Source organism: Rhinoderma darwinii, chromosome 1, assembly GCF_050947455.1.
Source record: "Rhinoderma darwinii isolate aRhiDar2 chromosome 1, aRhiDar2.hap1, whole genome shotgun sequence".
In the NCBI taxonomy this organism is placed as follows: Eukaryota; Metazoa; Chordata; class Amphibia; order Anura; family Rhinodermatidae; genus Rhinoderma; species Rhinoderma darwinii.
Genome location: NC_134687.1, coordinates 225,902,415 through 225,929,515, shown reverse-complemented (window position 1 = coordinate 225,929,515; position 27,101 = coordinate 225,902,415).

The following is a 27,101-nucleotide window of genomic DNA, read 5'->3' as shown; positions in this document are numbered from 1 at the left end:
TTTGTTTTCCCGAAGGGCCTGGAGCACCTTCCTGACATGCTCAATGTGGGAGGACCAGTCCTTGGAAAACACAAGTATGTCATCAAGGTACACAACAAGATATACCCTCAGGTAGTCTCTTAAAATCTCATTTATGAAATCCTGGAAGACCGCGGAAGCATTACACAACCCAAAGGACATGACGAGGTATTTGAAATGACCTTCGGGCGTGTTATACGCAGTCTTCCACTCATCCCCCTCTTTGATGCGGATAAGGTTATAAGCCCCCCGTAGATCAAAATTAGAGAACCATTGGGCCCCCTGAACCTGTTTGAAGAGATCAGGAATCAAAGGAAAGGGGTACTGGTTCCTTACAGTGATCTTATTCAAGTTCCGGTAGTCAATGCACGGCCTAAGACCACCATCCTTCTTCCCTACGAAGAAGAAGCCAGCCCCTACCGGAGAAGTAGAGGGGCGAATGTAACCCTTGGCCAGGCATTCCTGGATATACTCTCTCGGCTTCACGTTCGGGACAAGAGAGATTAAATATCCTACCCTTAGGGAGCTTAGCTCCTGGTACCAAATCGATAGCGCAATCGTATTCTCTATGAGGAGGCAACACTTCGGAGGCCTCCTTAGAGAAAACATCAGCGAAGTCCTGAACAAACTCAGGTATAGTGTTCACCTCCTCAGGGAGAGAAATAGAATTAACAGAAAAACATGAGGTCATGCATTCATTACCCAATTTGGTAAGATCCCCAGTATTCCAGTTAAACGTGGGAATATGCAACTGCAACCAGGGAAGGCCTAAAACCAAATCGGACGATAATCCCTGCATCGCCAGTACAGAGCACTGCTCCCAATGCATGGAGCCAACAAGGAGTTCAAAAACTGGGGTATGCTGTGTAAAATAACCATTAGCAAGAGGAGTGGAGTCGATACCCACTTTCGGGACAGGTTTAGGCAAGTCAATCAATGGCATAGCTAGAGACATAGCAAATTCCACATACATAATATTAGCAGAAGACCCTGAATCCATGAAGGCACTGCCGGTGGCAGACCTACCCTCAAAAGAGACCTGAAAGGGAAGCAAGATCTTATTAGGTTTCATATTTACGGGAAATACCTTTGCGCCCAAATGACCTCCCCGATGGTCACTTAGGCGCGGAAGTTCTTCCGGCTGCTTATTCTTACGCCTAGGACAGTTGTTCACTTGATGCTTGTCATCCCTACAGTAGAAGCGGAACTCTCTATGTTGTTGGGGGGACACGGAGGCCCCGAGTTGCATAGGTACATCCGAGTCTTCCGTGGAAGAACGAAGCAACGGAACCTCGGGAGGCATCATGGGGGAGTCAGAGGAGAAGGCACAAAAACGTTCAAGTCGTCGTTCCCTGAGACGTCGGTCAAGACGTACCGCTAAAGCCATTACCTGATCTAGAGAGTCAGAAGAGGGATAGCTAACTAGCAGGTCTTTCAGGGCGTTCGACAGACCCAATCTAAACTGGCACCTCAAGGCAGGGTCATTCCACCAAGAAGCTACACACCACTTCCTAAAGTCAGAACAATACTCCTCAGCAGGTCTCTTACCCTGACGTAAGGTCACCAGCTGACTCTCGGCAAAGGCAGTTTTGTCAGTCTCGTTATAAATGAGCCCAAGAGCAGAAAAGAAAAGATCAATGGAGGAAAGTTCAGGGGCGTCAGGAGCCAAGGAGAAGGTCCATTCTTGGGGCCCGTCCTTGAGCCGGGACATAATTATACCCACCCGCTGGCTCTCAGAACCTGAGGAGTGGGGCTTTAAGCGAAAATAGAGCCTACAACTCTCCCGAAAGGAAAAAAAAGTCTTCCGGTCCCCTGAGAACCGGTCAGTCAACTTGAGGTGGGGTTCAAGAGGTGAGGTGGGGGGCACTACCAGGGTAGCATCATGCAGGTTGTCCCTATGAGCCAGGGCTTGGACCTGTAGGGAGAGGCCCTGCATTTGCTGAGCCAGGGTCTCAAGGGGGTCCATAGTTGTGTCAGGGACCAGGGCAGACTAGGTATATGGGCCTGTGATTATGTAATGACGGGGTAGGGAGACAGACAGGTGAGCCCTAATCTACCCGCCACTCAGTCCCTGCCTACTTGCAACGACCCGTCCTAGGCGACGGGGTACAACTGGGCGACGGTCCCTACGCTCAGTAAGTGCACGACAGACAAACAGACAAGGGTACACAGAAGCTAGGGAAACGGGGCAACTGCCCACGGAGACACCGTGAGCAACGAGAGTATTGAACGAGCCGAGTCAAACTAGGAGTGCACGAGGTACAAAACGCTGAGCAGGAGAGTGGTCAGTAAGCCAAGGTCAATAACAAGCAGAGGATCAGTAGTACAAGCAGCAGCAGCAGAGCCAGGAAACAAGCAGAGCAGAATCACAGGCAAAGGAGGAACAGGAAAGGCAGGTATAAATAGACAGTGGGCGGGAGCTAGCTCCGATTGGCCAGGCTGTGATAAGCTCTCCCACTCCTAAGCCTGCCATCCTGAGTGGTGGAAGATGGAGTCAGTCTCACAGACATAGGAGCAGGTGCAGACTGATTACCCACGGGCGTCGCCACATAAGCTGTGTCTGGTAGATCCTTCACACCTGGAAATCATGTGAGTTGATGATGATGATTGTCTTCATGTGCGCACGCTGGCCCTTTAAGTGCAGGCACGAGCGTGTGCGCGCACCCTAAGGGACACAACGGACCGAAGCAGAAGTGAGCGCTGGCATCTCCTGGGAAGGAGATGAGGACCAGCGCTCACAGATCCATGGCTGCGGGCGACTGGAGTTGAGTAGACCCGACGGCCTACAATATTAGTTTTCACGGCCTAATTCTAAAATATACTACAAAAGACCTGTGGGGTTTAAATGCTCACTGTACCCCTAGATAGATTTCTTAAGAGGTGTGGTTTCCCAAATGGGGTACATTTTGGGGGGTTTCTACTGTTTTGGCTACTCAGGGGCTTTGCAAATGTAACATGACACTTGAAAACCAATCCAGCTAAATTTGAGCTGCAAAAGCCAAATGGTGCTCCTTCCTTTCTGAGCCCTGCCGTGTGTCCAAACAGCAGTTTATTACCACATATGGGGTATTGCCGTAATCAGGAGAAAGTGTATTTCAAATGTTGGAAAGCTTTTTCTCCTTCATTCCTTATAAAAATTGAAAACGTCCACGTTTTATCAGAAAAAATTTAATTTGTAATTATGGGGTCAAAATGCTCACTATACCCCTTGATAAATTCATTGAGGGCTGTAGTTTCCCAAATTGGTTCACTTTTGGGGGGTTTCCACTGTCAATTTGTGACATCAATTTTTTTCTTTAACACAGAAGGTTTTACCAGAGAAACGTAACTCAATAGTGGATTTTGGTGCCTCCTTCTTAGGCACCATGTCAGGTTTGTTGAGGTCGGATTCTGCCAAAACAATGTAAATAACCCCAAAAATACACCATTTGGAAAACTACACCCTCAAGGAACTTATCAAAGAGTATAGTGAGCATTTTAACCTTACAGGTTTTTTTTTCTGAATTAAGTGGAATTACGCGAGAGAAATGAAAATCGAATTTTTTTCCAATTAAATGTAAAAATTTTCAATTTTCACAAGGGATAAAGGAGAAAAAGCACCCCAAAATTTTTAAAGCAATTTCTCCAGAATACGGCAATACCCCACATGTGGTAATAAACTGCTGTTTGGACACAGGGCTTTGAAATGAAGGAGCACTATTTGACTTTTGGAGCTCAAGTTTTGCTGGAATGGTTTGCGGTGCCATATCACATTTGCAAAGCCCCTGAGGAGCCAAAACAGTGCAAACCCCGCAAAAGTGACCCATTTGGGAAAGTGCACCCTTAATGGAATTTATCTAGCTGTATAGTGAGCATTTTGACCCCACTGTTTTTTGCTGACATTATCGGAATTAGGCAGTGAAAATTAAAATCTACATTCTTACCATTAAAATTTTGAATTTTTTTCATTTTCACAAGGAATAAAGGAGAAAAAGCACCCCAACAATTGTAAAGCAATTTCTCCTGAGTAGGTCAATACCCCATATGTGGTAATAAATTGCTGTTTGGACACACGGCAGGGCTCAGAATTGCAGGAGTGCTACTTCGCATGCAGATTTTGCTTGATTGGTTTTTGGACGCCATGTCTCATTTGCAGAGCCCCTGAGGTACCAGTACAGTAGAACCCCCTGAGAAGTGACTCCATTTTGAAACTATACCCCTCAGAGCATTCATCTAGGGGTGTAGTGAGCATTTTGATCCCACAGGTGTTTCATGGATTTTATTAGAATTAGGCAGTGAAAATGAAAAAACATTTTGTTTTGCACCAAATTTTTACTTTCACAAGGGGTTATAGGAGAAAAAACAACACACAATTTATTACCCAATTTCTCTAGAGTTTGGCAATACCCCATGTGTGGCCCTAAACTGCTGTTTCAGCACATGGCAGAGCTCAAAATTGAAGAAGCGCCATTTGGCTTTTAGAGCGCAGATTTGTACAGGCGCCTTATCGCATTTGCAGAGCTCCCTTAGGTACCAGAGCAGAGTGGAAAACCCTGGGAAGTGACCCCATTTTGTAAGCTACACCCCTCAAGGCATTTATTATTTGCCTGGGCATATGACTGAGCTTAGGAGTGAAAGAGCAAATGCGCATGTGAGGCCTATTTTGGTGATTTTCACAGCATTGGTCCACAATGGCAGGGCTCTTGGGTCAAAAAGTAAAACAAACCCACAAGTAGTGACCCCCATTTTAGAAACTGCACCCCTCAAGGCATTTTTTCAGGGGTGTAGTGGGCATATTGACGCTACAGGTTTATTTTAGTAGAAACAAACGCTCAGTGGATGATGCAAAGTGAAAATTCCAATTTCCACATGTATATGCCATTTTAGTGCACAATATGTTGTGCCAAGTTCTTGTAACTGAAGACAAATACCTCAAACTGTTAAGTGGGTCCTCCCGGGTATGGCCATGCCATATATGTGGCAAACTGCTGTTTGGGCATGGTGTAGGGTTCAGAAGGAAGGCAGCGCCACTTGGCTTTTGGAGCACAGATTTTGCTTGGTGGTTGTTCTGTTTGGGGTATTTCAGTTTATAATGTTTGGGCATATGTAAGCTGTGCGGAGCACACCAGGTCATAATAAGAGGGTATAATAATCCAGTAAATAAATAATAATCCACAGATTTGGGGCCAGGGTCGCACTGATAAATAAAAAACTTGTATCCGTTTTTGGAACGCTCAGCACATTTTGTATCGCCAGATTCTGAGAGCCAGAACTTTGTTATTTTTTCTCCACCGGAGCTGTGTGAGGGCTTATTTGTTGCAGGACAATCTGTAGTTTTCACCGGTATAATTTGGGGTACATGCAATTTTTTTTATCACTTTTTATTTAATTTTTGGGCAAGCAAGGTGACCAATAACCAGCAATTCTTGATAATGTTTTTTATTATTATTTTTTTACGGCGTTCGCCATGCGCTATGAATGACAATTGTATTTTATTCTGCGGGTCGGTATGATTAAGGCGATGCCATATGTATATAGTTTTTTATGCTTTGCAGCAGTTTGCACAATAAAATCAGTTTTGTTTCAAATTATTTATTTTTTGTGTTGCCATATTGGGGGAGCCATAACTTTGTGGAAGGGCTTGCTTTTTTGCGGGACGGGTTGTAGTTTTTAATGGTATAATTTTGGGGTACATGCAACTTTTAGATCACTCTTTTTTATTCTATTTTGGGAGGGGCAGTGACTAAAAATAGAATAAAAAACAGCGATTCTGGAATTGTTTTTGATTTTATTTTCTTACGGTGTTCCCCATGCGGGTAAAATAGCATGATATTTTTATATTTCGGATCATTACGGATGCGGTGATAACACATATGTTGACTTTTTTTTTATGCTTTACATTTTTTCCTATAATAAAAGACTTAGTATGAGAAAAAAGGTGATTGTTGTTTTTTTAACGTGAAACTTTTATTTTTTTAACTTTTTTACATTTTTATTAACATTTTTTTTTGTCCCACTATGGGACTTGAAGGCATGAAGTCCTGATCGCTATTCTAATACACTGCACTACCTACATAGTGTAGTGTATTAGAGCTGTCAGCTATTCACTGACGGCAAGCCTATTAGGCTTCGCCTTCCAGTGGGGCCTAATAGGCTTTCATTCTAGGAGGCCATAGCAACCATCAGCACCATTAGCAACCATCGGGTGCTATCTAACCACCTAGATGCAGCGATCGCTTTTGATTGCTGCATCTAAGGGGTTAATCGGCCGAATTTGAGCCTAGCTCCGGTCCTGGCCGTTAGAGCAGGATGTCAGCTGCGACAAACAGCTGACACCCGCGACCATGGCAACCATCAGATGTGCCGACAGGCTAGATACCACCTAGATGCAGCGATTGCTGCATCTAAGGGGTTAGTTGGGCGGATTGGAGCAAGCTCCGGTCCTGGCCGTTACTGCTGGGTGTCGGCTGTACTATACAGCTGGCACCTGGCGTTGATGGTGCTGGCTCAGCTTCTGATCCAGCTCCATCACATACACATTCTCAAGAAGCTGTGATTGGTCAGTCTGCTGTGGCTGACCAATCACAGCGATCGCTGGCAGGGGACCGCTGTGATTGGTCCCCTGCCATCTTACTGTGCCGATCAACTGTCATAAACAGTTGATGGCACAGTTCTGTCATCCTGTTCTTTGACAGGGAGACAGTTGTTAGCCAGGACGCACCAGTAAAGCACTGCAATACAGGAAGTACCAATGTGTACTGGTGCGGTAAGGGGTTAAGGAGTTAATACATAAAGGATATGGTTTAATGGATTTGGAGTACATGATAAAATTTTGTGCATAATAAGTGTTGTTAATGGATTGGCTGACAATGGTAGATTTTTGAAAAGTAATATTAAAGTGTTCTAGACACAGTATCGTTTTATAGACTTTGCGTTCCATGTTTTATACTGCATTATATTGTTAACAAGTAAGCTCTGACTTATTTTCACATTCATTGATTTACCATCATTTAAACAAGACATACAAAATGACTGTAGAAGTGAAACTTTTAGTCCTAATGTTTAATGCAAGCAAGAGACTGTGAATAATGTTGATTGATGATACGAGCATAGCCCCTTGTGCATACCTGTAGCTATAGCAGAAGAATATTATCTATCATTACAGTCCATCTTGTGTATACTAGATCTTTTCTACTAGTAGTTAATGGTAAATATATTCACTATTATAGTTTAAAAACACAGTAATTCCTTTGTTACTTTCTGGGTACAATGAATGTTATTTATGTTTATTTATTTATTTATTTATTTATATACCTTACAAAATATTTTCCTACCTTATTTTAAAATATTAGAAATCCGTATCCACTGAAGGGCAATCTAGAAATGCATAAATTATAAATGACCAACTCCAGAGGTCTTGTAGTTAATGTGACAGATCTTGCAAAAGATTGGTGGACTGATCAAAGTTCACAACATCAATCAATTAAGAAGAAAGTTTTCTATTGGAATAGGTCTAAAACCTGGAAAAATAATCATCTTGTGATTCAATGTATCTCTATACTATTGCATTACTAAAGTCAAATTGTCGTTCAGGGGTTGGTAAAGTAGTTCACTTTACTACCTATGCTATATATATTTACCTTAAGTCCTCTAATAAACAGTATTGAGAAACGTCATGTTTACATATCACTTTCCAAGGGATTCTTGCTATTTCAGCCCTTACCACCTTAACGACCGTCCACTGTCTTAGACGGCAGGCGATACAGGGGCTTTCTACAGCGACGTCTTTTGTGGTCACTGTAAGAGAAGGCTAACGAGTGCTACTGTGAGCGTTCATGCTCTAACATAGAGCTGTTACTAACAGCTTCTGTTCTTAAAGTAGCCGTTTGAGTACGGCTGGGATCGGAAACCCAACAAAACTACAGCTCGCCCCGCCAAAAATAAGCCTTCACATTGCTCAATTGACAACAAAATTAAAAAGTTATGGCTCTCAGAATGTGGCGACACAAAACTATTTTTTTTTAACAACGTTTTTTCTTCATAAAAGTATTAAACATATAAGACCAGCCAAAAAAGACATCAACCTTATTTTAAAGGGGTATTCTGGTTTCCGCAAATAAATTTTATTTTTTTGTATAATGAAAGTTATGCAATTTTCCTATATGCTTTCATGGTTTTCAAGATCTCTGCTAGTAGTGATACAATAGGAACTTCATTTTTTTCCTATAGGATAGACCACAGTCCATTAAAGACCCCCCACACAATTAACAGAATAATAGAATGAAACTTTTATTTCTTGTTTAATTTTATTATTTTGTTATTATTTCTTTATTGGATCAGACGACCACGATCTGTTCTATAGGAAAAATTTGAAGTGTTAGAAATAGAACACACATCTCTAAATACATACTTTAATTTTAATCAGTCGTGCACCTGTATGTCCATCACATGACCATGGACAGGTTATTATCCACTGGAAGTAAATAAATGAAGTTCCAATTGAATGACAGTAAGCTGAAATCTTTAAAAATATGAGAAAGAGTTACAGAAAGTATATTGGAAAATTTTTCATTATACAAAGACTTACATTTATTTGCTGAAACCAAGATACCCTTTAAATCATATGTGAATGACCAATCAGGTGACTCTCCACAGCTGATCCATTCAAAATTGGTTGCAATTACTGATCTAGAATGAATAGCAAGTGGGTGATATAGCGGACCCATGATTTGAGGAAACTTGTAGCCCATGAGTTGTAATTCATCACTATGTACTGATTTATTACTTGCGACATTATCTTAATTTGTTCTGCCTAATGTTAGTTGTTATGCACCCCTAATTCTCCTCTCATCTATGAAAGAAAATATATATTTTTTTTAGTCACTTAAGTCTTAAGATAAAGGCAATTACTGCCATTATATCCATTAAATGCAGACATAAACAGCAAAGGATATTTCTGCTTCAGCTAATGCACTGATTCATTTTTCATAAAAAAAAGTCATAGTCATTGTAAGGACAACTTCATACATCACGTCCATGGCCTAATTATGCAACGGTTAATAATGGATTTTTTTGTGAAAATCTGCCTTTGTACTAAAGTTAAATCTCCGAACATCTAATGCTGAGCATGAAACAAACAGTATTTATCATAACTGCAAGAAAGTGTAGAACGAACAGATTATATTTTATTTTAGCTTTTTTATAATTACACCTATTTGTCAATGTAGCAGTTCTTACACTTAGGCTTAATAGATCCAATTCTGCAGGTTGTGATTTAATGTTGCATGAACAAGCATAGTAAGTTAAAGGGAAATATACATTATTTATAAGAAAAGTATTTTTGCTTTAAATGGGCTTTAAAGTAGAGTTCTCTCATTTATTATGTGATAACATTTTAACACATCTACATATTTTCATCATGCATATGCTTAATAAAAGCCATAAAGGATGTGTATGACAAAATAAAACCACTTGTTACCAAAAGACAACTTTGAGTACACTCCAGGGGCATAACTAGGAAAGACTGGGCCCAATAGCAAACTTTCGACTGCCCCCCTCCCCTGGGTGCCACTCAAAGACCCCCCTTGTAGATAGTGCCCCCTGTAAATTGTGCCATACAGCCCCCACTTGGAGATTGTGCGATAGAGCCCCCCAGTAGATTGCGCCATACAGCCCCACTGTAGGTTGTGCCATACAGCCCCCCTGTAGATTGTGCCATGCAGCCCCTCTTGTAGATAGTGCTATACAGCCCCCCTGTAGATAGTGCTCCCTCCCCCTTTGTAGACAGTACCATACAGCCCCCCCTTGTAGATAGTGCACCCACCTCCCCTTGTCGATTATGCCACCCACCCCCTTGTAGATAGTGTCATACAGCCCCCTTGTAGATAGAGCCCCCATTTCCCCTTGCCATACAGCCCCCCACCCCCCCATTGTAGACAGCGCCCTCCACCTCCCCCTTGTATATACTGTCCCTCACCTCCTTCTTGTAGATAGTGCCATAAAGCTCCCCACCTTACTCTTGTAGACAGTGCCCCCAGCTCCCCCTTGTAGATAGTGCCCAACCTCTCTCTTGTAGATAGTGCCATACAGCCCACCACCTACCCCTTGTAGACAGTGCCCCCCATCCCTCCATGCAGATAGTGCCCCCCACCTCCCCATGTAGATAGTGCAATACAGCCCTACCTCCCCCTTGTAGACAGTGCCCCCCCATCTCATCCTTGTAGATATTGCCATACAGCTATTTAACAAAAAATAATGCTACCATCCGTCATCTCGCTGCAGATCATACAGTGACTACTGTACTGATCAGTCACAGGGAGAATAAACATTTACATTGAGTGACTCACAGGATATGTCTCAAATTATTTTTCGTTCTTTTTCTCTTTTTTTCTTCATCCGGTCCAGACTTCTTCCGGGCATGGCCCATTTCTACAGGTTGCAGCTCAGATTTCTTCAGCTCCTCACTTTTCCAACATTTCCGCATCTATAAATGAAATGAAGATTACATTTCTCATGATGCCACACTCACACATGCTTCTAAATATAATAGTATCATAAACTGTGCCCCTGAAAATAATAGTACTATACACTGTACTCCTGAATATAATAGTACTATACACTGTGCCCTGAATATAATAGTACTATACACTGTGCCCTGAATATAATAGTACTATACACTGTGCCCTGAATATAATAGTACTATACACTGTGCCCTGAATATAATAGTACTATACACTGTGCCCTGAATATAATAGTATTATGCACTGTGCCCTGAATATAATAGTACTATACACTGTGCCCTGAATATAATAGTACTATACACTGTGCCCCTGAATATAATAGTACTATACACTGTACTCCTGAATATAATAGTACTATACACTGTGCCCTGAATATAATAGTATTATACACTGTGCCCCTGAATTAAATTGTGTCAAACACTGTAAAGTAAAACGCCACACACACTAACAATGCCCCCTGTAGATAGCGACAGTCACACTGCCCCCTGTAGATAGTGCCAGTTACAATGCCCTCTTTAAGAAATGCCCCCTGTAGATAGCGCCAGTTACAATGCCCTTTTTAGATAATGTCTTCTGTAGATAGCGCTAGTTAAAATGCCCTCTGCAGATAATGTCCCCTGTAGATTGTGCCAGTTACAATGCCCTAAGTAAATTTGACCCATGTAGGTATGAGCCACTTACAATGTCCTCTGTAGATAATGCCCCCTGCATCTTTTACCCTCAATGCTGCCCAGAACAAAAATAACATTCTCATCTGTCCTCGTTCCCGCTTCTTCCGCCATCGACGCAGAACTGGTCAGAGACCAGACGGCGTCATCCAGCGTAATGGCACAGTCGGCGTGATGACATAATTGTGCCGACTATGTCATTAGTAAAGCACCGAATGGGAGGAAGGGAATGGATAGTTCCCTGTCTTGCCAGCGCTACAGTGATCAATTGTATCCGCATCCTAAGGATGCGGATATAATTGGGTGAGAGGTCCCACTTCACTCCGGTTCTCTGAACTGGCTGTAAATTTAACAGCCAGTACGGGAGAACCGGCGCAAACTGGGCCCCTTTCCAGCCTCGAGCCCCGGGCACTTGCCCAGATTGCCCTCATTATAATCCGCCCTTGGCTAGAAACCCCCCTCCGCATTACTATATATTATTTGATGGCTAAAGACCCCACCATTACTATATATTATATGTAAGCTATAGACCCCTCTTACTATATATTATATGCAGGCTAGAGACTTCCTTACTATATATTATATGTAGGCTAGAGACCCCTTTTACTATATATTATATACAGGCCAGAGACTTCCTTACTATATATAATATGTAGGCTAGAGACCCCCCCACCCATTACTATATATTATATGCAATCTAGAAACACCCCTGGGCAATATTAAAAGTGGGTCAAATTGTGATGGTTAGACGACTCGGTCAGAGCATCTCTAAAATAGCAGGTATTGAGGTGTGCAGTGATTTGTACAGGGGCAGATCAAGGATTAATATCTAGGAGTGGGTGGACAAAAAAAAAAAAAAAAGCTTGCTATGTCGAGTTTCACTTCATTCACTTACACCCCTCGCCACTCCCTTAAATATGTAAACCACACCATTAACACAGAGAGGAAAATAAAAGTAGAACATAGAAACACCTAATCACACGATCAGAGACAGGCATCACTTTTTCCGCCACTTTGTACACTAATACAATACAAGAACCAATATAACCAATTATACACCATACAGTGACCATATAGTAGTCAGATACCAGGTATATACAGAGTTCTCTGCAGAGTATTAACATGCTGCAGACCATACAAGAGAATGCAGTACATGATCAGACACATTTACAGGCAGAATACGTAATAATTAAAGAGGTCCTGACATAGCTGTTTTTTTTTTTTTGTAAATACTTGTATCCCCCATAAAATAACAATTCTAAAACTCTGCATTGTGCCATTTCTCCTATTGATAAGGGGAATGATAACACCCGGTTGCCAGTTAGGCCTGGGCTACACAGAGATTTTTTGTAGCACTACTAATTGATTTTATCAAATGACAGCTGTAGCTCTTTAGTTCAAATTAATTAGTTGCGTTACAAAAATTCTTCATGTATGCCAGGTCTTATTCATACATTTCCAGGAAGAATAACAGAGGAACATCACATCACAGAGTTCTAAATTAACCCCTTAACGCTCAGCGACATACTATTCCGTCGTGCTGACCGCCCCGTTCGCGCTCAGTGACGGAATAGTACGTCGCGTGAGTAACGACACTTGCTTGTCTCGTACAGCAGTTGCCACAACTCCTACAGCAGGGACCGATCGCTGTGTCCCCGCTGATTAAACCCTTAAAAGCCGCGTTCAATACAGATCGCGGCTTTTTAGGGGCTAAGCTACCATCGCCGGCCTGCTACACGATAGCGGCCGGCGACGGTGACTATGGCAACCGGAAACCTAACTATGGCGTCCGGCTATGCCATCGACGGAAGCCTAGTGGGTCCTGACAAAGTCAGGACCTACTAAGCTTGCTGTCAGTGAGTAGCTGACAGCTCTAATACACTGCACTACGAATGTAGTGCAGTGTATTAGAATTGCGATTAGGGCCTCCTGCCCTCAAGTTCCCTAGTGAGACAAAGTAATAAAGTGAAAAAAAAAAGTAAAAAAAATATCTGTAAAAATAAGAAAATAAAATTTGAAGTGATAAAAGTAAAAAGTAAAAATCCCCCTTTTTCCCTTATCAGTCCTTTATTATTAATACAAATGTATAAACAAACAAACAAATAAACTATACATAATTTGTATCGCCGAGTCCGTAACGGCCTGAACTACAAAATTATTTCATTATTTATCCCGCGCGGTGAACACAGTAAAAGAAAATAATAATAAACCGTACCAGAATCACAATTGTTTGGTCACTTCACCTCCCCAAAAAATGGAATAAAAAGAGATCAAAAAGTCACATGTACCTAAAAATGGTCCTGAGCGAAACTGCAGTTCGTTACGCAAAAAATAAGTCCTCGCACGGCTTTCTTCATGGTAAAATAAAAAAGTTATGGCTCTTAGAATAAGGTAATACAAAAAGTAAATGATTTTTTACAAAACTTATATTATTGTGCAAACGCCATAAGACATAAAAAAACTATAAACATATAGTATTGCCGTAATCGTATCGCCCCGCAGAATAAAGTGAATGTGTCATTTATAGAACACGGTGCACGCTGTAAAAAAAATAGAATAAAAAAACAATAGTAGAATTGCTGTTTTTTAGTCACCACGCCACTTAAAAATAGAATAAAAACTGATCAAAAAGCTTCATGCACCCCATGAAAACTAGAATGAATTCCTCAAGGTGTCTAGTTTCCAAGATGGGGTCACTTTTGGGGGGTTTCCAATGTTTTGGCACCACAAGACCTCTTCAAACCAGACATGGTGCCTAATAAAAAGGAGGCCTCAAAATCCACTAAGTGCACCTTTGCTTCTGAGGCCGAAGCTTCAGTCCATTACCACACTAGGGCCACATGTGGGATATTTCTCAAAACTGCAGAATCTGGGCAATAAGTATTAAGTTGCGTTTCTCTGGTAAAACCTTTTGTGTTATAGAAAAAAATGGAATAAAAAGGATTTTCTGACAAAAAATAAATAAGTATAAATTTCACCTCTACTTTGCTCTAAATTCCACACACCTAAAGGGTTAATAAACTTTCTAAATGCTGTTGTGAATACTTTGAGGGGTCTAGTTTCTAAAATGGGGTGTTTCATAGGGGTTTCTAATATATAGACTCCTCAAAGCAACTTCAGAACTGAACTGGAACCTAAAAAAAATAAATTAGGCAATACTTCGCTTCTTACATTATACTGATAATGAGCAGTGCCCACCTTGAGATGGCCCCAGTTTTGACCATTTGTATAAATGGAGACCCCTATTAGACCGTTTCAGTGCCCGATTTTCCCAAGCATACACCCCCGAGAAGTGTATTTCTATTGATGAGTCCTTGGTAGATTTTAAAGGGAGACTTCAATTCCGCCAGTACCTGCCAAGTAAGAAGGCAAGGTATGACGTGAAGATGTATAAGCTGTGCGAGAGTGCATCAGGGTATACCTACAGATTTAGGATATATGAAGGGAAGGACACTAGTATTTAGCCTCCAGAATGCCCCCGCTTGCAGGGAATTATGCAAAAATTGTGTAGGATTTGGTGCACCCACTGAGGGACCAGGGTTACCACCTCTACCTGGATCATTTTTATACCAGCGTCCCACTCTTCAAGTGCCTCGCTTCCAGAAGTACTGCGGCATGCGGCACTCCTAGAAGAAATCTGAGAGGCCTCCCTAAGACTCTGCTTGGACAAACACTCAGAAGGGGTGAGAGCAGGGCACATTCTAGCAGCAACATATTGTGTGTCGAGTACAAGGACAAGAGAGATGTCCTTGTATTGACAACAATACATGGCCACAACAGTACCCATGTACCTGTACGAGGTACCAGTACAGAGACCCCCAAACCAGACTTTATCCTGGACTACAATAGGTACATGGGAGGGGTGGACTTGTCAGATCAAGTCCTGAAGCCCTACAGCGCCATGGGGTGTGGTATAAGAAGCTGGCCGTGCACAGCATTATCAAGAACCTAATCTTTAGGGATCAAGAAGGGGGCACCCAGTACACATGCATTATACCAGGGCAACACTTTCCAGAAGAAGTTCCCCAAACTGGCAAGAAGGGAAAAAGTCAAAAGAGGTGCAAAGTCTGCTATAAGAGGGGGATAAGGGAGGACACAATATATCAATGTGGCACGTGTCCCGAAAAAACAGGGCTCTGTAAGAAAGTGTTTTAAAATTTACCATACATCCCTTAGATTTTTAATCTACCCTGACGCACTCTGCACAGCTTATCCCCCCTGATCTTTCCCTTCTGAGCCCTGTTGTGTGCCCAGGCAGCTGATAACAGCCACATGCAGGGTATTGCCATACCCAGGAGAACCCACATTACAGTTTATGGGGTGTATATCTCTGGTGGCGCATGCTGGGCACAATATATTGGACACTGAAATGGCATAGATATATAGAAAATTGCAAATCTCGCACTGCACCATCTGCTGCGCATTACCTTTTACACAATACCTGTGGGGTCAAAATGTTCACTACACCTCTAGATGAATGTCTTAAGGGGTGTAGTTTTTAAAATGGGGTTACTTCTCGGGGGTTTCAACTGTACTGGTACCTCAGGGGCTACTGCATACATGACTTAGCAACAGAAAAGCTCCAGTAGGCCTAATGGTGGTCCATTCCTTCTGAGCCCTCCCATGGGCCCAAACGGCAGTTTATCATCACAAATGGGGAATTGCCGCACTTAGGACAAATTGGGCAACAAAATGGGGTATTTTGTTCCCTGTGAAAATAAGACATTTTTATCAAAAATGACATCTTATTGTAAAAAAATATTTTTTTTTAATTTCACAGCCCAATTCAAATATGTGCTGTGATAAAAAACTGCGCGGTCAAAATGGTAACAACAACCATAAATCAATTCCTTGAGGGGTCTAGTTTCCAAAATGGGGTCACTTATGGTGGGTTTCCATTGCTTTGATACCTCTGGGGCTCTGCAAATGCGACATGGCACCCGAAAACCAATACAGCAAAATCTGGACTCCAACAAACACATAGCACTCCTTTCCTACTGAGCCCTCCCATGGGCTCAAACGGCAGTTTATCACCACAAATGGGGTACTGCCGCACTCAGGACAAATAGGATTTGTGCACTATTTCTGGTGAAAATAAGAAATTTTATCAAAAATGAAATTTTATTGGAAAAAATTTAACTTTTTACATTTCACAGCCCAATTCAAATACGTGCTGTGAAAAAACTGTGGGGTCAAAATGCTAACAACAACCATACATAAATTCCTTGAGGGATGTAGTTTTCAAAATGGGGTCACTTTTGGGGGATTCCTACTGTTTTTGCACCTCAACACCTCTTCAAACCTGGCATGCTGCCTAAAATATATTCTAATAAAAAAAGAGGCCCCAAAATGCACTAGGTGCTTCTTTGCTTCTGGGGCTTGTGTTTTAGTCCACGAGCGTACTAGAGCCACATGTGGGACATTTCTAAAAACAGCAGAATCTGGACAATACATATTTAGTGGTGCTTCTCTGGTAAAACCTTCTGTGTTACAGAAAAAAAATAGAATAAATTTGAAATTCAGCAAGAAAAATGAAATTTGCAAATTTCACCTCCACCTTGCTTTAATTCCTTTGAAATTCCTAAAGGGTTTAAAACTTTCTAAATGCTGTTTTGAATACTTTGAGGGGTCTAGTTTTTAAAATGGGGTGTTTTATGGGGGTTTCTAATACATAGGCCCCTCAAAGCCACTTCAGAAATGAACAGGTACCTTAAAAAAAAGGCTTTTGAAATTTTCTTAAAAATATTAGAAATTGCTGTTTATGTTCTAAGTCTTGTAATGTCCAAGAAAAATAAAAAAATGTTCAAAAAACGATGCCAATCTAAAGTAGACATATGGGAAATGTGAACTAGTAACTATTTTGGGGGGTATAACCATCTGTTTTACAAGCAGATGCATTTAAATTCAGAAAAATTCTGTTTTAGCAAAATTTTCTATCAATTTTGCAATTTTTCACAAATATACACTGAATATATTGAACAAATTTTACCACTAACATAAAGCCCAATGTGTCATGAGAAAAAAAATCTCAGAATCGCTTGGATAAGTTTAAGTATTCTGACGTTATTACCACATAAAGTGAAATATGTCAGATTTAAAAAATGGGCTCTGAGCCTTAAGGCCAAAACAAGGCTGCGTCCTTAAAGGAACAGTGTCATCACAAATTATTTTTTTATATGTTAAAGATGTTAGTGCTTTATTAAAAACGTTTATATTCATTTGTGTGTTTGTGTTTTACTTTTTCTTATTTTTACACTTTTTCTTCCCTATGGGGGCTGCCATTTTTTGTTCCATTTCTGTGTGTGTCGATTAACGACACATACAGACATGGAATACGGCAGCCACAGTCCCATAGGGACTGCAAACGGCTCCCGTCCCATTGACTGCGCCGCTCCCACACAGTCCTATTCTAAATTGGCGCCGTCCGGCGCCATTTTCCTGTGGACCGGAAGTCGCGGCCGGACAGTAATATTACTACTTCCGGTCGCGGCTTCCGGATTTGTGCACTTGCACCAGCGACAGCAAACGGAGCGGACGGGCCGGAGGGAGCCACGGTGGCAGGAGCAGGTAAGAGATTTCAATGTATGTTCGTGTTTGTGTGTGTTTACTACTGTATGTAAACCTACTACACTGTTAGCTCAAAAAATGGCGACACACAGTGTAGGAGGTTACATCGTTCAAACCCCTCGTTTATCCCGGCACTAGCCAGGATAAAGGAGGGGGGGGATGCTGAGAGCTCACTAGAGCGAGGGCTTTTAACCCAATGTTGCAATGCTGCAATTTTGGGAACAGCTCCATCTAGTGACCAAAAATGGGTAGTATTATAAATTAGAAATAATTTATAATATTTCCTGGACTCGTGCAAAAAAATAAAAAAAATTTGAACAATGTTTAATCACCCACACACTAAATGTTTAATTTTTAAAAAAAAAACATGTTTTTCTGGCAACACATTCCCTTTAAGGGGTTAAGAGGCTCCATAATTGTTATCTTTTTGGGAACACAAGTACTAACTATAACAAACATGTGTTTGGACCCTCATTTCTGCAGCCATCTCCAACCTGATTCAAAACCAAAATAAATAAATTCAGACACCAGACCCTTAGATTAATCAGACCCCAGGCCAGACCCCCTAAATTAATCAGACCCCAGACCAGAAACCCTAAATGGATCAGACCTGTTAAAAAAACCCTGCATTTTCACAAAACTTACATAGAACGTCTATGAGCCCGTCTACAGTCTAAGGAGGAGCGTTGATCACAGCCGAAGGTGCAGAACGCCGGGCTGAGCATTTCTGCCGTTTTGTTTCAGCGATGGTGGAGGTCTCAGCACCCAGACCCCACCGATCAAAACTTCTTATTTGTCTTTATGATATATCAAATATTTTGTGAAAGTGCAGTCACTCTTTAAATCAGACCCCAGACCGGACTCCCTGAATTGATTACACCCCAGACTGGACCCCCTTAATTAAACAATCAGACCCAAGACCCGACCTCCTTAATTAATCAATCAGACCCCAGATTCGACCCCCCTTAATTAATCAATCAGACCCCAGATAAGACCCCTTAATTAATCAGATCCCAGACCAGTACTACGTTTACTCTTCACCGTAGAGGAATTATTCATTGTTTTTCTTTTCAATCCCTACCTCTACAATTAACTTTATGCTGATTTCAGTAGGTGAAACAGTTACAATGTGGGTCTTAGACAAGTGCAATTCTTGTTAAATGATTAGCCATTAATTTGTTTTATAATAAAATAACCACACACTATTACATGCTTATTTCCTTGTGCTGACATAAAATAAAAGGAAAAGATGACATTTAAGGATCGTAAGTCTTAATTTAGGTACCGTTGTGATTAGACAGTTTAATATCATAATATCTGATAAATAGACTGCATGTCAGACATTTCATTCTCTTTTAATCAAACTTCGTAGCCTACTAAATTAATCACCCCCCTGGGGTAGAGTAGCAGATTTCCAATTTAGACATAGCGCATCATTAATAATGTAAACTTCTTCTGGCACATTTTTTGTCCGCCTTTCCTTTACTGAGTCACATAATCAGACTGATGATAGTATTAAAAATATAAGTATTTTACCTGGCTTTGGTAACCTAAACTAAATTTTTCATTTTTTCCATAAATTTGATTTCAGCTAAAAAACTATAAACTTGATGATACTTACAAGTTACAACGCTTTAGTCCTTACCACACCATGTCATAAACGCACGGCGCTGGTAGCTATTTCTTAGCGCACAGCACTTTACATTTATTGCACAGTGAACTCCCAAGATTTGTAACCCAATCATTAGTAAATTTTTAAGGGAAAGCCCATAGCCTCAAGGGTTGTCCCAAGAACAATACTTATTAGGGCATATCTGACGTATGCCCTAAAAGTAGCCTGTGCAATTTACATGCCTAAGCTATATTTGGAGTTAAAAATTGAGACATTTAATAGGATAAAAAATGTAAATAGAATTAATTAAAAATAATAAAACATTTATAATAATAAACAGTTAAAAAAAATTGTAAAGGGTTGTCATCACTTCCTGACCTCTTGGACCACTACCAATCCTGAAAGGGGGGCTGTGACCCCTCAGTTTTTTACTATGCTGCAGTTCCCAGTTCCAAGTGGCCAGGAGTGTCTGTAGGGAAAACTTTGAAACCCCTTCATTCTCACAATCAGTGGGGGGTCCTGGAGGTGGGACCCCACCGATCAGAAAGCTATGCATATCCTAGTAGAATTCCATCACTTTATCAGATGGGAAAACCCCTTATACACATAGTACACATATTAGATATTCACTTAATCAATACAACCCCTACAATAAAGTTAACATTTAATTCCACTACAACAGATTGATAGAAAATAACTGATATGTTATACCAAAACCAGTAGAAAAAAAAGGAAAAAGGAAAAATAATGAAAATAAAAGTAAAGTGTTAAAAAACAACAAACAATAACCCTCACCCAAGCCATATCGAAAGCCCTAGCCCCAACACAATTCGCCAAACGAAACCTTTTATAAAGATTTTTGTGCCAGATATTTATAGAACACTTTTTGGAATACTGCAATCTCTGCCAATTGGGAGCAGGAGATATAAGTGGTTGTGTTCCCCAATAGTCACCCAGATTGTGTTTGCCTGAGATCAGAGGCGTTCTCATCATAGAGGCAGACCATGCCATTGCTACAGGGCCTGTGGTGGGAAGTGGGCCCAGCTCTGAACTCATCCTGAATCCTGACATAGAGCTATAGCATCTTCCTGCAGCCACCACAAGGAGCTCAGTGCATAGAGATTTTTACAGCTTCAATTGAGTTCAATGGCACATTAACTGTATAGCTGTCTAAATGCATACGCATTATGAGCTACCCCTAGTGGTGGCTACTGGAAGACAGTTTAATCATGTACTATGTAGTGGGAAGCGGTACATTACAAAATGTACAGCTGCAAAGAGGAGATCTATAAATGTATTTATGACAGTTGTCTGTTTATCAAAAAATAGAGAAACTGCACACGATTCTTGTGGTATCAGAAGAGTGAAAAAATTCCTTTTATTCCACCATAATACACAGCGACGTTTTAACCCTAGGTGTGGGTCTTTTTAAAGCAGTTAAACAAAGTGCAAAAATCAGTTTATATAAGGGATATGACATCACTATATCAATTCCATATGCAAAATAGTGTTAACAACAATCAAGTTAATATATACAGCACTAGAACCAAGCTCAGTACATAAATACAGGACTAGAACCAAGCCCATAGATATATACAGCACCAGAACCAATGTCAGTACATAAATACAGCACTAGAACCAACCTCAGTACATATATACAGCACCAGAAACAAACTCATTACTTATATACACAGCACCAAAACCAATCTCATACATACACCGCGTTCCAAATTATTATGCAAATGTTATTTTTCGCTGATTTTCCTAAATAGTCGATGCAAATGACAGTCAGTATAATCTTCAAGCCATCAACCGTTGGAGTATAATGCGAATTTTATTGAACAAATCTCCTAATGATAACAGGTTTTTTTTTAGAAGTAAAAAACTCAAAATGCACTGTTTCAAATTATTATGCACAACAGAGATCAAAACATTTTAAAGGTTGTAAAGAGAACTAAAATGGTAATTTGTTGAATTTGCAGCATCAGGAGGTCATATTTACAGAAATCAAAAGTTCTTTCAATAAAAAAAAACTTAACAGGCTAGGTTACATGTTAACATAGGACCCCTTCTTTGATATCACCTTCACAATTCTTGCATCCATTGAATTTGTGAGTATTTGGGCAGTTTCTGCTTGAATATCTTTGCAGGATGTCAGAATAGCCTCCCAGAGCTTCTGTTTTGATGTGAACTGCCTCCCACCCTCATACATATTTTACTTGAGGAAGCTCCAAAGGTTCTCAATAGGGTTGAGGTCAGGGGAACATGGGGGCCACACCATGAGTTTCTCTCCTTTTATGCCCATAGCAGCCAATGACACAGAGGTATTCTTTGCAGCATGAGATGGTGCATTGTCATGCATGAAGATAATTTTGCTACGGAAGGCACGGTTCTTCTTTTTGTACCATGGAAGAAAGTGGTCAGTCATAAACTCTACGTACTATGTAGAGGTCATTTTCACACCGTCAGGGACCCTAAAGGGGCCTACCAGCTCTCTCCCCATGATTCCAGCCCAAAACATGACTCCGCCACCTCCTTGCTGACGTCGCAGCCTTGTTGGGACATGGTGGCCATTCACCAACTATCCACTACTCCATCCATCTGGACCATCCAGGGTTGCACGGCACTCATCAGTAAGCAACACGGTTTGAAAATTAGTCTTCAAGTATTTCTGAGCCCACTGCAACCGTTTCTGCTTGTGAGCATTGTTTAGGGGTGGCCGAATAATAGCTTTATGCACACTTGCAAACCTCTGGAGGATCCTACACCTTGAGGTTCGCGGGACTCTAGAGGCACCAGCGGCTTCAAATACCTGTTTGCTGCTTTGCAATGGCATTTTAGCAGCTGCTCTCCTAATCCTATTAATTTGTGTAATGATGGGGTAGGGATACAGACAGGTGAGCCCTAATCTACCCGCCATGTAGGCCCTGCCTACTTGCACGACCCATCCTAGGTGACGGCGTACAACTGGGCGACGGTCCCTACGCTCAATATGTGCATGACAGACAAACAGACAAGGATACACAGAAACTAAGGGAAATGGGGCAGTTGCCCACGGCAACACCGTGAGCAACAAGAGTAGTGAACGAGCCGAGTCAAACCAGGAGTGTGCGAGGTACCAAACGCAGAGCAGGAGCGTAGTCAGTAAAGCCAGGGTCAATATGAAGCAGAGGTCAATAGTAATAGCTGGAACAGCAGAGCCAGGAAACAAGGGAGAATCACAGGCAAAGACAAGAAGCAAATTAAGGTATACATAGACCGAGGGCGGGAGCTAGAACCATCTGGTCAGGCTGTGATAGGTTCTCCCACTCCTCAGCCTACCAGCCTGTGTGGTAGCAGATCGAGTTACTCTATCAGACCTAGGAGCAGATGCAGACTGATTAACCACGGGCGTCGACACAGAAGCTGTGTCTGGCAGATCCTTTACAGTACCCCCCCCCTTTTATGAGGGGCCACTTTTTGGGGAACCGAAGATGGAAGCTCCTGAGCATTACCCCAGCGTACACATCCCGGGCGGGTACCCAAGTCCTTTCCTCAGGCCCGTATCCTCTCCAATGGACCAGGTACTGGAGGAAGCCTTGGACCATCCTGCTGTCCACAATCTTGGCCACCTCGAATTCTACCCCTTCAGGGGTGAGAACAGGAACCGTAGGTTTCCTCGAGGTAACCAAGGACAGGGAGCAGCATTTTAGGAGGGAGGCATGAAACACGTAGTGTATTTGAAAAGACGGGGGTAACTCCAGCCGGAAAGAGACAGAGTTAAGGACCTCAATGACCTTGTACAGCCCTATAAACCAGGGAGCACATATTTTGGACGGAACCTTAAGGCGCAAATTTTTTGAAGACAGCCACACCAGATCCCTGACCACAAACAAGGGGTTAGCAGAACGTCTTCTATCTGCCTGAGTCTTTTGTATGCTCTGGGACGCCTCTAGGTTCTTCTGAACCTTGGCCCAGACTGTGCACATTTCCCGATGAACTACCTCGGGATTGTTGGAACCACCAGGTGAAACGGAGGAGAACCGTGGATTAAACCCAAAATTACAGAAAAAGGGGGAGACCCCTGACGAGTTACTGACCCGGTTATTAAGGGAAAATTCGGCGAGGGGAACGAAGGAGACCCAATCATATTGACAGTCAGAGATAAAACACCTTAAATATTGTTCTAGAGACTGATTAGTCCTCTCAGTTTGGCCATTAGTTTCATGATGGAAGGCCGAGGAGAAGGACAGATCAATCTCCAACTTTTTACAGAAATCTCTCCAAAACAATGAAACAAATTGTACCCCTCTGTCAGAAACAATATTGACAGGAACCCCATGGAGACGCAGGATGTGTTTGACAAACAAGGTAGCTAACGTCTTGGCATTGGGTAGTTTCTTGAGGGGCACAAAGTGGCACATCTTACTAAAGCGGTCTACTACAACCCACACCACCGACTTGCCTTGAGATGGATGTAGATCGGTGATAAAATCCATGGAGATATGGGTCCAAGATCCCTGGGGAATAGGCAAAGAACATAGTAAGCCCGCTGGTCGGGACCTCGGAGTCTTGGACCTAGCACAAACTTCACAAGCGGCGACGTAGGCCTTAACGTCTTTAGGAAACCGAGGCCACCAATAGTTTCTAGCAATGAGGTGCTTGGTACCCAGGATGCCTGGATGGCCAGATAGTGCAGAGTCATGATTTTCCCTGAGTACTCTTAGCCGGAATTGCAGGGGAACAAACAGCTTGTTCTCAGGAAGGTTCCCGGGAGCTGAACCTTGATCAGCCGCAATTTCGGAGACTAAGTCAGAATCAACAGAGGATATTATTATACCTTGGGGCAAAACAATAGCAGGATCTTCCTCCGAAGGAGGGCTGGCCATGAATCTACGCGACAGTGCATCAGCTTTAATATTTTTAGACCCAGCCCTATAGGTGACCACAAAGTTGAATCTAGTAAAAAACAACACCCATAGAGCTTGTCTCGGGTTTAGCCTCCGGGCAGATTCTAGGAAGACCAGATTCTTGTGGTCGGTAAGGACCGTTACCTTGTGCCTAGCCCCCTCCAAGAAGTGGCACCACTCTTCAAATGCCCATTTAATGGCTAAGAGTTTGCAGTTGCCAACGTCATAGTTACCTTCAGTGGGCGAGAACTTCCTGGAGAAGTAGGCACGGGGACGGAGATGGGTGAGGGACCTGGTACCCTGGGACAAGACAGCACCCACTCCCACCTCGGAGGCGTCAACCTCCACGATGAATGGCTCCATTTGGTTAGGCTGAATCAGCACTGGGGCAGAGATAAAGCACTTCTTAAGGACCTCAAATGCCTGGACCGCCTCCAGAGGCCAGTGAAGGAGATCAGCACCTTTGCGAGTAAGATCCGTAAGAGGCTTAGCGATGGCCGAGAAGTTAGCAATAAATCTCCTGTAATGATTAGCAAACCACAGGAAGAACTGTAACGCCTTCAGGGAGGCATGTTGGACCCATTCAGCCACAGCCTGAACCTTGGCAGGGTCCATGCCTAATTCATTAGGAGTGAGGATTTGACCCAAAAATGGTATCTCCTGCACCCCAAACACACATTTTTCGGATTTAGCAAAGAGTTTGTTTTCCCAAAGGGCCTGGACCACCTTCCTGACATGCTCAATGTGGGAGGACCAGTCCTTGGAAAACACAACAGGTAGTCTCTTAAAATCTCATTTATGAAATTCTGGAAGACCGCGGGAGCATTACACAACCCAAAGGGCATGACGAGGTATTCGAAATGACCTTCGGGCGTGTTTAACGCAGTCTTCCACTCATCCCCTTCTCTGACTCGGATAAGGTTATAAGCCCCCTAAAGATCAAACTTAGAGAACCATTGGGCCCCATGAACCTGATTGAAGAGATCAGGAATCAAAGGAAGGGGATACTGATTCCTTACAGTGACCTTATTCAAGTTTCGGTAATCGATGCACAGCCTAAGACCACCATCCTTCTTCCCTACGAAGAAGAAGCCAGCACCTACAGGAGAAGTAGAGGGGCGAATGTAACCCTTGGCCAGGCTTTCCTGTATATATTCTCTCATACGCGTCATCACTATCCTTGATAGGTGGATGTTTCCAGTCCCTCTGATTGGCTGGACGTCCTTTCCGTCTTAGAGAATAGGGGCTCGTCTGATTGCTCCACTCTCTATTGGTCTCTTATGTTTCTACGCCCACTGTCATGGAATCCCGAGGTTATAAGAAGGGCTGGCTGGAAACACGCTGTCAGTAGCCCAATTTGAACCCCTGAGGATGCTACGTTCATAGCGAAACATGTCGGGAGGGCTTTGTTTCATGTTTTAATTCAATGTTCCATTGGCAGTTAGTTATACTCTCTACATAATCATACTAACACAGCGTTCTGCAGGCACTGTCTCTACTTTGACCCTTAGTACTGCACTGATTGAGTGCTTCATAGCAATGTGTCATGCAAATTCCTCACTGTCAGTGAGCATTGGCTAACTTTTAAAGCGTGTGTTTCTTCGTACTGTCTATTTAGCAAATAATTAATAAAAGTAATATTTTAGCTTACACTATTGCAGACAGCCGTAAATTAGGGCTTTTGTTTGCTTAACAGCAAATTAGTTTAATTTTTTTTATATATATGTACTGAGCTTTGTTCTGGTGCTGTATATTTGTGCTGAGCTTTGTTCTGGTGCTGTATATATGTATTGAGCTTTGTTCTGGTGTAGTATATATGTACTGAACTCGGTTCTGGTGCGGTATATATGTGCTAAGCCTTGTTCTGGTGCTGTATATATGTACTGAGCTTTGTTCTGGTGCTGTATATATGTGCTAAGCTTTGTTCTGGTGCTGTATTTATGTATTGAGCTTGGTTCTGCTGCTGTATATACTGTATTTATGTACTGAGCTTGGTTCTGGAGTTATATATATGTACTGAGCTTGGTTCTGGTGCTGTTTATATGTGCTGAGATTTGTTCTGGTGCTGTATATATGTACTGAGCTTTGTTCTGGTGCTGTATTTATGTATTGAGCGTGGTTCTGCTGCTGTATATATGTAATGAGCTTGGTTCTTGGACTGTATTTATGTACTGAGCTTGGTTCTGAGGTTATATATATGTACTGAGCTTGGTTCTGGTGCTGTATGTATGTACTGAGCTTGGTTCTGGAGTTGTATATATATACTGAGCTTGGTTCTGGAGCTGTATATATGTACTGAGCTTTGTTCTGGAGTAGTATATATGTAGTGAGCTTAGTTCTGGGGCTGTATTTATATACTGAGCTTGGTTCTGGGGCTGTATTTATGTTCTGAGCTTGGTTCTGGAGCTATATATATATTGAGCTTTGTTCTGGTGCTGTATATATGTACTGAGCTTTGTTCTGGGGCTGTATATATGTACTGAGCTTCGTTCTGGTGCTGTATATACGTACTGAGCTTGGTTCTGGTGTTGTATATATGTACTGAGCTTGGTTCTGGGCTGTATTTATGTACTGAGCTTGGTTCTGGAGCTGTATATATGTACTGAGCTTGGTTCTGGGGCTGTATATATTTACCATATCTTAAGGTAAAAGTAGATGTTAAATCTACTTTTGCCTTAAGAGAAGCTAAATATATACAGTAAAAACTAAACCCAAAAAAACATGGAGGAATATCATACTGACATTCACCGCAAGGTTACAGCCACAAACAGTTTCCTACATTGGGAGAGTTTCCACCCACTGACCCTTAAGAAAGGCATCCCCATTGGTCAGTATCTCAGAGCTAAAA